Source organism: Amblyomma mixtum, chromosome 9, assembly GCF_055824585.1.
Source record: "Amblyomma mixtum isolate Tamu chromosome 9, ASM5582458v1, whole genome shotgun sequence".
Lineage (NCBI taxonomy): Eukaryota > Metazoa > Arthropoda > Arachnida > Ixodida > Ixodidae > Amblyomma > Amblyomma mixtum.
The window spans coordinates 86,063,440-86,078,039 of NC_143020.1; positions in this window are offsets into that span (position 1 = coordinate 86,063,440).

Here is a 14,600-nt window from a genome sequence, read left to right on the forward strand (position 1 = left end):
AAGTGAGCTTTCCCACATATTAATTTACAAAGAGATTGCGGAGCTCATGCTAGAAAAGCTGTGAAGGCGACGAGACGAGTGCTGTGGGTGTGGGCGTTAAGCATGCATCACATTATGGATAAAACAAAAAGTGCAGGCTTATGCGCTGTTATTGTTCGAAAGGGGTGGTCGGCCATCTTATTCTCGTCACACGCGATACGTGAGAAGGTACACCAACAGAACTGTGCAGGAGGTCCAAGCCTCCTAGTGTCAAAATGTGACCAGCCCACATGAAAAATAACTCTTAAGACAATAACTTTGTACTGTTTTCTTAACATTTATTGCTTTAGTGATTTCTTGATAGATTGTATCTGCTCAGATAGTGTACTTTTTTCCACACCTGTAGCATAAAAACAACGACTATATTTCCAGTGTCTGCCAGCATTGCCACGATCAACCAACACAAAGCCTTCCAGTCCATGTGAGCAGATCCATGATTCACTGCAACAACACAGCTCTGGACTGCACAGAAGTACACTAGACAGAGCAATGCCAGCTTCTGCACGTGCAGCCGAACAACGAACTCTGACGCACGAGTGCACCTCGTCACACTGCTGTCACGTTAACATACAACAATGCACATCCAGTCCAAAACTGTGCCCACACTCTCGTCTCATCTGCTTGTCGACTTCAGACCAACGGTAAAACATGTCCCACAACATGGTGTTGCACACCGGGTAACGAAACTAAGGTGCCAGCATTGTGCACCATTACACCGCAGTACATTTCACATCCAACTACCGTGGTGGTTCAAGGCTAGCAGCGAGATCCCTTTCCTGTGGTTCTGCTGTGTAAAGGATGCGGTGGTATGCATGTGAGCACTCACTCAGCATCACCTATCGTGACGAAGCATCTCAATGTTGTGGTGTGTAGGCTGAAAAATAGCCACTGGTTCATTCTGCAGAGTCAGAAGCGATTCCTCACTTGTCCACGCAATTTTAAAACAACAAATGGGATCCCTGTAAGTGAGAACCATCACCTTAATGACGCTCCTCACGAGCCCTTTCGGATGTCATGAAATCGTGAGCCAGCACAACTCAAAAGCACCCGATTTGCTTTTTATGCAATCAAGGAGAGGGCAGTGTGTGTACAGAGTTGGCTTTGTAGCTAGTTTAGATTAGCTTATGAGGGTTTAATGGCCCCAAAAGACTCGGGCTATGAGGGACGGCGTATTAAAGGGATCCGGAAATTTTGACTACCTGGTGTTTCATAACATGTACTGACATTACAGGGGCCTCTAGAATTTCGCCTGCATTGAAAATTGACTGCAGCAGCCGGCATAAATTGCAGTGCGACCTTTCACTACACAGAATGTACATTTTGTAATGGAAACTTCAATAAGATACTAATGGGCACTAAGAAATTTCACACAATCGACCCAAATTACGAACTTTAAAATACACTATAAGATTAAAATGTTTTTCATAGGCACTAATCACAGTATTTTTTGTTCCAGCAGCCATGAACCTTGCAGCATGTTATCATGAACACCTCATGTAAATCGATAAGGCTTTTTCAAGTAACACCAACACAACATAGAAGGTAGCAGAATGTGAAATGGTCACAAACAGTTGCTATTCTGACAGACGAAATATATTAAAAATCACTTGGAAACAATGTTCCATAAATATTATGCCATTTCTATTCAGTGGAGACAGTGCTCTGAGAAATGATGATGCAGGTGTTAGTGAACTCTTTTATTGGCTTTCGTTCCAAGGAACAAAGAACTCTTAAAAAATATCACAAGACATCGTTTTGATGTTGGACTCCTATTTGTCACTATTCAATCCCGCCACTAACACTGCTGGAATAAACACAAAGATTTACACAAGAAAAAGTTCTCCTTTATTGCCAGACGAACTTTACAGGTTCAGTGATATTAATAAGTGAATTTATAATTAGGGTCACAAAAATTATCTCACTAAGACTGCACTAATAAAATGAATTGTTGTGCGACCTTTCACTCCCCCAAATCTTTTTATTGAGGCAGGGTGACAACTAGCGCCAGTGAATAATACTGAATACAATGTTTTTGACAGTCTCAGCCCAACAAGAAGTGATGGCATTCATGTGTGATCGTGATTTTACTTCCATTCACGCGAGTTTATAAGCATAGCAGGCTTCCTAACTGTCTTAAGGAATGACTCAGAGCGGGTGTGTAGTCTAATAACACAAAAAATGTCATTTTCTAACAAGTTTGTCAAAATGAACAAAGCTTAAAAATGATGAGGGATAGCTACCAGCACCTTTCATGTGGTAGTCAGCTAGAATATTGTTAGCTTGTACACAAACTGGCAGTTAGCAAAACATTTGTACCAGGGCAATCACGGACCATTGCTATTTTTGTGAATAGTGTTCTTGTGGAGGTTCAAATTATGGCTCTGAGTGAATCTTTTTTGGCACAAGTCACATTGGAAGGGCTTTATGCCCTTATGGGATCTAATATGCCTTGCAAGGTCTGAACGTACCGGAAAAGCCATGGGGCACAGCTGGCACTGAAACGGCTTTTCACCCGTGTGGGTACGGACGTGTGCCACCAGGCTGTTTCTCTGTGCAAAGCTGCTACCACAGTGGTCACAATGGTATGGGCGGTCACCTGTGTGAGTGCGCTCGTGTACCTTTAAGGTGAAATTCAGTGCAAAGCTCTTTCCACAGTTGTTACAGTGGTATGGGCGGTCACCTGTATGGACTCGTAGATGCCGCACTAGATGGTCTCTTCTTTTGAATCCCTTGCTGCAGTGGGTGCATTTGTGCAGCTTATTTCCTGTGGGATTACCCCGGCGGTTACCCATACTAGGAGTAGATTCCATGCAGTGGCTCACAGGGTGCCTTTCACTGGTTGAATCTTCCACAGCAGGTGCGCCATGGTCGCTCTGTGTCACGACTGAACCTGTGTTACACAGGCAGAGAAATTTAAAAAAACAGCGAGAACCAACAATCCACAGTTCACTTGGAGTTAGGAAGAAATGCTGAATGCAGGAGACACACTCATCAAAAGCTGTTGATGTCTATCAAAAGTTTTATTCAACAGATCAGCCTTAAAGAGTTAACTCAGACCTGAAACAAGATGTCTCTACAGTCAATTCTGCACGCAGGCAAAAAAAAAAACATTTAAACTGCAAGAAATGTCGTCACTGCTAAAAACAAAATATGGGAGCCATTGGAATCCATCCAAAGTTGCTGCATTTGACCCTTGCGCTTACATAAGCTGGCATCATGACAGACACCGCCCAAAGACCACCTAAGTAGGCCTAACCCTTTGTGATCATCTGCCGCACTGTGCCCGACAGCTTAAAATTGCACGTCCGGTCAGTTCAGGCCATGGCTTGACACAGTTTTGCCTGCTATTTCCGTATGAAAAATTTTGCACCATTTGATTATAATTATTGTAGCCCGCAGATTAACTATTTGGCCTTCCTTCTGAGGATAGCTCCCCACACTGATGCAAAATTATTTCATTGATGACATGGATTTAAAGGCAACAAATGGCTCCAAAAAATCACGGCATGACTTCAATTCCAGTAGGCGAATGTTACTGAAAGTTGTCAAATGACTTCATAGAAAAGAAGGTGGCTTTCGTGACAAAGAAAACTATGTGCACCCTGCGACAAGGATTGCGAGCTGCATGCAGTGTGAGAATGGTAAAAGGAGGCAGACGGGAGACGGCGGTTTTTTTTTTGTAAGGTTTCGGAGAGGAAGCCTGGCCTCCACCTGCGAGGTACTACACTCTAAACAAGCACGGGTGAAACCCTACCAAAGCTGAACAAAAATGGTTTAAATATGTGCCTATAACCAAATCTTGATGTGGCAGTCACTTTCTTTGCTATGGGCCAGAAAGACCATAATGCTGACCGGTGTAGTATTCACTGGAAAAAATACACTCGACTGGAAAGGGTCAATAGCTAGACAAGTAGCTCTAAGCTTACCTTAGCCCAATGGCATTTTTTTTTTATTTGGTCTGTGTAGGTAGGTCAAGGCTAGAGGCCTAAGGAAGCCTTGTACAATTTCTTGCATCAATGAACAGAACCCATATAGGTCCTAGTTTGGTGAGTATAGTTCACATATCACAGAAAACAAATTTACAGAATATCGAAGACACATATCACCATTCTTCACCACAGTTCAGTAAACTAAAGCTTCCGTACCCTAGAAACTGTTCTTTGAAAGACAACCTTCAGGAAAGCATATATGGATAAAAAGTGTAGATTCTAACCTGGTGAGTGATGTCCAGAAGGTACAGCATGTTTGTGGTCCCCGGAGCACAAGCCTGCATGTGAAGACCACATTACATTCACTAAGACACTAAGTTCATGTGTTAAGTGCACGACACGGTAAACATGGAATACAATCTTGCAGAACAGCTTTTCCAGGTTGTGTAGGCCGAGCTGGAAAAGAAGCGTGTTCAAAAGCAAACATTCGTTTTAGTTCTGAATGAAGATAAATACTATACTTATGCTCACGAAAAACAGACAATTGCCTACAAATTTATACGCCTATTGGAAACGAGCCGACAACCATTGCATTGAAGAATGAACTTGCACCATTTCTGGCTTCATGCGACAGACAGTAAAAGTCTGCCTACACAGGCTTAAGAATTAATGAGCGTCATTCACTGTTAATGACAAAAAACATTGGTACAGCCATCATTTTTTTATTAAAACTTTATGGCAGTTCTACTGTGCACAGTAAAAGAACTTTCGGTGGATGATTACTGGTAAAAACACCCTGGCTACAGCTGCCCACAAATGCTGCGAATATGCCCAACATGCTGGTCCGCCTCCAGCGTCTCAAGAGCGCAATTAATGGAGTAGAAGCACATATAAAACTGCACACTACTCTGTCTTAAGTGCAGTGCGAGCATACCATATTTACATGTTTGACACCCGAATCTCCAATTTTAACAAGAAACCAGGGCGTTTTGAAAAAAGGAAGAAACTATTGTGACTTTCACAATGCGCTGCTCTGAAAGAGGTTTACGGTGACCAGCTTTTCTAACACCATGGATGGCACTGAAGTCCATCCCTGGGAACATGGTGATGAGGTGAGCTCACTGGACAGCAACGAGAGTGAGAGCTGATGACGACAGTGATGAATTTGTATGACGCAAGGGCAGCTTTGGTCAAAGAGCATTGTGGTATAAGGCACTTTCGTCAATGCAAGGGGGTGGGTCTAATGCCCATTTCCAGGCATTCGACCCAGCAGAAGCCAGAAGGAAAGCTTGCGTATCATATCACAGGTCGGTACCCAGTGGCACAGGGAATCCAACCCTGCACACCCCACATGCGAGATGCATGCTCCAATGACTAGGCCACCATTGCAGGGAGAGTGAATGTGGCAAGAAATAGAGAATAAAAGTGCAGCCTGTCATCAGTTGTTGCATTATTCTAAGCAGAAATTACAGCTAGTGCTACACTCGTTTTACGGACATTTTGAGATGCAAGGAAACCAGGCAGGCAAAACTAACACTGCGGGTCAGTAAATCTGGTAAAACTAACACTGCATTGTACAATAGTGTAAGCATCACAAGCGCACACAACATAACAAAAACAGAGGCCAATTTTTTTAAATTGCTTCGCATTATAATAAAACAATTTCCAGCTCAAAGACAAATCAAAGCTCGTTCAAAAACCATGACATCAAATCCATATATGATGAATTCCAGATGTGCAGATATACATTCAGTATTGTTAGAAAACTAAAACAAACATTGTCACAGTATACTCCATACTGATAAATGTAACCTGCTCTTATAAAGGCCTCAAAATGAAATGGAAGATGTCAGAATGTACGCTAAATGAACACAGCGATGATTATAGTTTAGAAAGTCACTAATGCTAAGAGTACACTAATCACAGTGTACTCTTCAGCAAAGCCAAAACAATGCCCATAAACCAGTAAACAGTGAATACAATAGAATGTAAAATTCATCACACAATACAGCACAGGTTTTGCAAAGCTACAGTCTTCACAATGCCCCAACCAGTAGTGCAAAGTGGTGGAGTTATATCGAATTACGTAAGCAAGCATTCGCAGATTCGAGTTCATACAGCACAAAAATCAGTATGAAGATTGGTGTGTCAGACACAGAGGCACAAAAGGCTAACAGTTCCAATATATGCAGTTTTCATCACTGATGTTCCTGCTTCGATTGAGAACGAAAGATTATTGTAGAAATCAAAAATTAATTTGTCCACATAACAGAACGATCACACAAGTACTGGCATAACTGCATTTCGTGCTTTCATGCGATGTCACACACGAAGTTTTTCACAATGATCATCACCTCAGAAACGACTTTACTTTGATATCTGAATAACAGGATGGGATAGGATTCACCTCATTTCTCACCAAAAAGACCGGCATTATTTTCTGCCATTTGTATTTTTGATCGAGCATAATATTTTGGAATCAATGGTCCTGCAAAGGTGCACCCCAAATGCTTATATTTTTTCAAATTCTCCATGTCACAAAGTTCCTTGACAAAATGACATGCGATGTCCTGCTGACACCCGTACAGACTTTCCTACAAAAATATATGTCTCCTGAATGTTTTAACTGCCCTAACATATATTCCAATCCAACTCATTGTCCTCTAGAATGCCTCAAGGCCATTCAGCCTCTGAGTGGCGAAATAACATGATTCTACTACTGCTACTAATTGCCCACCACAAGAGTACACATGTTGCAGGCTTCACCACATAGCTCTATGTGGTCAGGTGTTCTGTTAGTACCACGGTCTGTGATGCAAAGGTACCAGTCAGGCAAAACTAAAAAACTAACACTGCGGGTCAGTAAATCTGGTAAAACTGGCACTGCATTGTGCAATAGTGTATAGCAAAAGAGCACACAGCTTAACAAAAACATAGGCCAACTTTTTAAATGGCTTCGCATTATAATAAAACAATTTCCAGCTCAATAACAAATCAAAGCTCATACCACCATCATGAAATGAAATCTGTACATAATAAATTCCAGATGTGCAGGTATACACTGAGTATTGTTAGAAAACTAAAACAAACATTGTCAAAGTACAGTCCATACAGCCAAATGTAACCTGCTCTTAAAGGTGCACTGAAGAGGATTCCGAACTCGTCTTTTTGCCGCGGGAACTCGATCTACACGTTCCTAGCATTCTTAGAAACTGCGACTTATTGCCCTGTGTGGCCGATTTCCCTAATTAAATCGAATAAACGTCCGGCTCCCGCCTTTTTTTTTTTAATTCTCCCCCATACGGTGGGGGGAGTCGACCAACGCGTGGAGTGCCTTTCACCCAGTCCCGTGGCGGCTTGCCGCTCTGCCATTGGCGCAGTAATATGTAGTAGTCCGTAGTAGCAAATAGTCCGCGCGTATTTTTATTTCTGCGGGCTTATTTTGCGGCTATATTATCTGCGAATGAAACTTCACTCATGGAAACCTAAAAAACAAAATAAAGCGAAAGCAAAGCCTCCACGGAGCTGGCTGAAAGGCACTTCACGCGTTGGTCGACTCCGCCCACCGTACGGAGAGAATTAAAAAAATAAAGGAGGGAGCCGGACGTTAATTCGATTTAATTAGGGAAATCGGCCACACAGGGCAAAAAGTCGCAGTTTCTAAGAATGCTAGGAACGTGTAGATCGAGTTCCCGCGGCAAAAAGACGAGTTCAGAATCATCTTCAGTACACCTTTAAAAAGGCCTCAAAATGAAATGGAAGATGTCAAAATGCATGCCAAATGAACACAGCAATGAATACAGTTTTGACAGAGTCAATAATGCTTTGTGCAATGACAAAATGAGGTCAGTCACTTATGACAAACCACAAGGAATCGTAGTGTGCTCTTCAGCAAAGCCAAAAGGACGCCAATAAACCAGTAAACAGTGGCAAACACAATAGGGTATAAAATTCACCACACGATACAGCACAGGTTTAACAGAGCTACAGTCTTCACACAGCGCCAACCAGGAGACAAAGGAAGAGTGTGAAGTGCTGGAGTCACATTGAATTACGTAAGCAAGCACTCGTAGATTCGAGGTCATACAGCACAAGATTCAGGATAATTGTGGTGTGTCAAACACAGAGGCACGAAACGCCAAAAGTTCCAATGCGTGCAATTTTCATCTTTGATGTTTCCGCTTTGATTGAAAAATGAAAGAATATTGCATAAATGAAAAAATTCCGAAATGACCGAATCCGAATGAGAAAAGTTCCGAAACAAGAAGGAACGAGCTGGTGGGAGAATGTTTCCATCACAAGGCCTCCCTTCACTAGTGAAGAGTGGATCGCCGTGTGGAAACGAACATTCGCGACAAATTGCCTAGCCCAAGAGAGAGTGCTCTCCTGTGTGTGCGCAGCAACCATGCAATCTGTGGTGCTCATGTCGGTGCGACGCAGGCACGCTCTCTAGTTAGTTAAGGTAACTAACTAGGGAAGGTCACATGGCGCTCCCCTCCTTGAGACCGGCCGCGGGAGGGTGCACCACAGGAACGCAAACCACAGGGGAAGACGAGGGGCAACGTCCAGACACACGATAGACACTGTCCAAAATCCACCCAGGTGCGCTTAATAGCTATATGAATGGCAATTAGTGACACTTAGCACATAGGACAACACCATTTCTTTTGCTTTATTTGCCTCTCAGACAGTGTTGAAGAGAGGGCCAAGGCTAAAGGCTAACAGCCGCAGGAGGCGTCATATGCTGTGAAGTTTTAACATCATCGCACAGAACTCACAGCGGTGACAGTTCGGTAAAAAGTTGTTATTTCAATGAGCACAACTTTCCAGGCTATCGAAGGCCAATATTGTCACTCAGCAGAGTTCTGCAGACTGAAGCTTCCGTATCATTCACGCTGATTGTCAAAAGACAACCTTCATGAAAGCATATATGGAGAAGAACTGTAGACACCAACCTGATGAGTTCTGTCCAGAAGGTACACCATGCTTGTGATCCCCAGAGCTCAAGCCTGCATGTGAAAACCAGATAACATTCACTAAGACAAAAGATTACATGTGCAACAGCTCATGTGGTGTCATGTGGATGACACAATGAATACTGAATACACTCTCGTAAAACAGCTTTACCAGGTTGTGCAAATTCAGTAGGACGAGACTGAGAAGAAGCGAGTACGAAAGCAACATCATTGACTTTTAATTCTGTATGCAGATTACTATACCTACGCCCACGAAAAATAGACAATTGCCTATAAATTTACAGACCTATTAGAACCTAGCCAACAGCCATTGCATTGACAAACCTGCATATTTTCTGGTTTCATGGGAAGGTCAGTTCAAGTCTGCCAACAGAGGCTAAAAAACTAATGAGTCTGAGTCATGCTTAATGACACAAAACATTGATAGAGCCATTATTTTTCTATTAAACCTTTTACAGCCATTGCACTGCACACAGGAAAAAAGATTCAGAGAATGGCTACTGGTAAAAACGCCCAGTTAACAGCTGCCCACGAATGTTGCCAATATGCCCAGCATGATGTACTGCCTCCGCCATCTCCAAGAATGCAATCAATCGAGTAGAAGCAAACATAAAACTGCACACTACTCAGTCTTAAGTGCAGTTAGAGCATATCACATTTACTTTTGCAACACCCGCATCCCCAATTTTGGGACAAGAAACCAGGGGGGAAAAAAGGAAGAAACTACCGTGACCAAAATTCTCAATGCACTGCTCTAAAAGAAGTTTAAAGGGTCACTGAGGAGAAATTGAAGCTGGTTTGTATCGACAGAATACCAGGTCCTGAATACAAAAACGCCACTCATACTGACAACAAAGCTCTTGTAACGTAGAAAAGAGCAAGAACCAAAATACAGGTATCGCCGCCACAGGCCAAACTCGCAAGTACAAGCGCGATGAGGTCATAGGACAAAACAGTGTTGCTAGAACGAATGGTTCTAGCAACACCAGGAACCGAGGAGCCATGAATCACTGAGGCGCATCCAATGCATACGCAAATCTCCTTGACGTCGCCAGATGGCGCCACGTGCCCGGCAGCTACACGCGCTCCTGAAGCATCGGGACAAATCAGCGCCTGTTTTCTGGCGGTAGGCGGGCTCCCGGTATTCCGCTAGCGGTAACAAGGTACACGGTATGCTAAAGGTGTCCATTTGCGAGAAGTTCGTTGACGACTTCGAGAACAAGATCCATCGTAACGCTGGCAAAACGCCAGTGCAAACGTAATCGAAGCAACTGTAGCGACGGCCGCAATAGCCGATAGATGCCTTCAACGTGCGGCCAGCGGTAGCTTTCTTTTCGGCTGCTGCTGGGCCGCACTGCTGGCCCCCAGAAATCACGGAGTCTGCGTTACGTCATGCGCACGTCATGTTTCACGTCTCTTAGTCCTGTGTCGTCATAGGAGAATCCCAAGTTTGAATCAGAGCGGCGGGAAAAACTTTTTCAACTTCGAATCCAAATTTCTTAGAAATAAATGCATCTTTCGCTGCCGGCCAAGTGGCAACAAAGCCATGACATGCCGAACTATCGGATTTTACTATAAAAAAATATTAATAGTGCTCTCCTCAGTGTCCCTTAAGGTGACCAGCTTTTCTAACACGATGGATGGCACAGAAAAAGTCCATCCCTGGGACCACGGAGATGAGATCATCGAACAGCAACGAGTGTGAGAGTTGATGATGACAACAATGAAATGTATCACAGCAGACTATACTCATTTTAAAATTAAGGACATTATGTGATGCAAGGGAACCAGTCGGGCAAAACTCAAAACCGGACACTATGGATCAGTAGGGTAAAACTTGTCTTGCGCTAAGCTTTACTGCATAGCATCACTAGAGCACACAGCTTAAAAGAAAAAGCATAGGGCAATTTTTCTAAATGGCTTCAGATAATAAAAAACAATTTCCAGCTCAAAGACAAATCAAAGCCCACACCACCAACATTAAATGAAATCCATACACAAACTCCAGATGTGCAGATCAACATTCAGTATTGTTAGAAAACTAAAACAAACATTGTTGCAATATACACCATACAGATAAAAATAACCTGCTCTTAAAAAGGCCCCAAGATAAAATGGAAGATGTCAGAATGCATGCTAAATGAACACAGCAATGAATATAGTTTCGACAGAGTCAATAATGTTTTGTGCAATGACAAAATGAGGTCAGTCACTTATGACAAACCACAAGGAATCATAGTGTACTCTTCAGCAAAGCCAAAAGGACGCCAATAAATCAGTAAACAATGGCAAACACAATAGGGTATAAAATTCACCACACAATACAGGACAGGTTTAACAGAGCTACAGTCTTCACACAGCGCCAACCAGGAGTGCAAAGGAAGAGTGTGAAGTGCTGGAGTTACATCGAATTACGTAAGCAAGCATTCGCAGATTCGAGGTCATACAGCACAAGACTCAGGATAAAGATTGGTGTGTCAAACACAGAGGCACGAAACGCCAAGAGTTCCAATGCGTGCAATTTTCATCCTTGATGTTTCACCTTTGATTGAAAAATGAGAGAATATTGCATAAATGAAAAAAATTAAGGTGCACACCAGATGCTTACTTTTATAATTTATTTTTTTCAGTTCTCCGTGTCACAAAGTTACTTGACGAAGGGCATGCAATTTCCTACTGACACCAGCACAGACTTTCCTACAAAAATATGCAACATCTCTTGAATGTTGCAACTGCCCTAAAACATGCGCCTATCTGACTCACTCTCTTCTAGAATGCCCCAAGGCTATTCAGCTGCTGAGTGAACAAAAAATGTGATTCTACTATAGTACTACTAATTGCCCACGTTGCTGGCCACACTTGATTCCTCTATGTGGTCAGGTGTTCTGTTTGTGCCGTGACTGAAATGCGAATCCCGCTGAGAGCTTAATTTAAAGTGTTCAACCATTGCACGCCAGTGGGTCCTGCTACACGGCTCTTGAGCTAAGAAGAATGTGGTGCCATTTTTATTCCTGTTATTCCCTCCTTCCCTTTCCATCCTAGCCTGATGTCATTTCTGTGGAAAGAATATTATTGTTTACGAAATGAGTTCACTAAAAAAAATTTGTAATGAGGGCGGTCCACATTTTCCTTAATATTTAGATCCCTGTAATTCAAGCAATACATTAAAAACGCTTCCATCTAATTTTGTAGATAGACACAGTGCAACGAGATCACTGCACATGCAATTTTCTAGCTTATGAGCATCAAGCAGTGCAGTCATGGAAAGTTGTCGGGCGTGGTTTTGAAGGTTTCTTCCTCTGGAACCTTTAACACATCGGCTTATCGATAATGGCCTGCAAAATAATAAAGAACAAATGAGAGTCACTACAAAACAAACACAAATGCCACAAGCAACACGGCCGGTGTGCTTTTGAGCAAATGGCAATGCACACAGAAGCGAGCAGGCTCAGCAGATCATAATATGAGCGGGCAGGCTCATATTATAATCTGTTTTTGCAACAACGGTGCACGCTTAGATTTTTTTTGCCTCCTTTCATACTACAACGATGATTTGCAATCAGTAAATCATTCCTGACATGTAGAGTACGGTCCATTGTTAAAGGGAACATGCGATCGCATGGACTCCGTGCTTCACGAAGCCCTGCTGCCTAGATGCGGCGAGAACAGGCGGCATGAAGCGCATGCGCGGAGAGACCAGCCGCCATGCTTACTGTGCATACATCTTGTGCCGACAACTCCCACAAATTCTCGGCGGCAGCGCTCCGCGAAGCGCTGAGGCCACGTGATCACATGTTCCCTCTAACAGTGGACCGTACTCTACACAAGCTGTCTAGTTTTGACAATAAAGGCAAAATAACACTCATCTGCATTAGGCTTAAAAATGCGGCCCATGCAACTTGAAAAATGGCATTGAAAACATCAGGATACAAACCTAACCTAAAGAGCGTCAGAGCGAGAAGGTGCATTCATGAGCCTTAATTTGGATCTCTATAGCCAAACATACGCGTGCCCGAAAAGTATGACCAGGTTACCAAGGAGGCAGCCGATAAGAAGCTCACAAACTGGTCATGCTTTCTGGCCACATATGAGGATGCAAGGGTCAGGGTAAAATACAGCACGTCCAACAATGAGGTTTTTACCAAGGCATCGACAGACTGCCAGCTTACAATGCAACCCTATGCCTTTCCACAGAAAAATTCTGAATTGTGACGCCGCATGACTACATTTGTGGCTGTGGCCTAATTGTGGCTGTCATGACATGTGGCAACACAGTACCTAGGTGCGGATGAGATGTCCTCCACTGACTCTTTGAAGGTATGATTAAGCATAAAAATATGGCAATATTCATGCATTACAACCAGCCAATACAAATTCAATAAAGTATTTTCAATTCGGAACATGAGAAATGCGTGCACAACCAACCAAAGATTTGCTCAACCAGAAAAAGAATGCTTCAGTTGCCATTTCAAGATGAACATCCAACCGTAATGCAGAAATGACTCCTGCCTTACTTTTATGCAATTGTTTCACCGACACTTCCTAGCAAAAATATTATACCAAACAACAGACAAAAAAGCAGATATGAAATAAATAAAATAATGATGGCTAGAAGAAGAGGCATTATCACAGCTAAGAAATGAAGGACAATTTGTGAACCTGGAGGAGCTAGTGCGCAACTTGCAAGGAACTCTTACAAAAACACACAATGGCTAATGTGCCATCAGACTCCGAGAAACATCAGAACGAAAAAATTATGCAACACGTCATAGAAATCGAAGTAATATAGCGTGGAATACAAAAAATAGCAATGGAAAAAAAATAAACAGAACTGGATCCAAAGCTTAAAAATAGGAAGGGGCAGTAGAAAAATAAAATAATGAACCACTTCAACTGCATAGGCGAGGTGGCACTCGCCACAGGCCTGATACAAAGGGGATGCGGATAGTTATCTATTTATCTAGGCGACATCTCTTGGTGCATGGTATAAACACACATCCCGCAATACATATTTTACAGGATAGGAGCATCAAGCTATGGGTCAGCATAGACTGGCTGCAGTTCTTCCTCTGGAATGTTCTTCCCCTGGCTACAGGTGCTCCTTCACTGGCTGCAAAATCGAGAACACACAAAAAAGGCACAGCACACACACACAAAAAATACACTGGCAGTGTTCAATATGGTTATGGGACGTAGTCCTGCTTTTTAAAATAGACCATTTAGTGGACCTGAAGGGTATAATGCATTTTTCATTCCTGTGAAGCGGCTATATTAGGATGCGGAAAAAGAATTTTATACTTGCATGCCAAGGGGACTACTTCCGTAAACAAAAAAAAAAAAACTGGTGACATGCCTTGAAGCTGTTTGCACCAGTTTTTCGCATAAACTGCCGGTTACAGGTACCGCTATCGAGATATGGTTAACCAGCTTACACAAGTCACCGTAACGCACCATGAACGGTTTTCACTCATAACGGCACAGAATTCATAAATCATCACCCTTTTACCGCAAAGCTCTATACTGCAAAAGAACTAATTGTTGCATTTGCTATGCGATTACAAACACAAGAGAACGTAGGTATCCGAGAAGAAATGCAAACGGCGCAATCTCCACGAACGTGCTGTCTTTGCTAAAACCTGCTACAAGAGAAATAAGG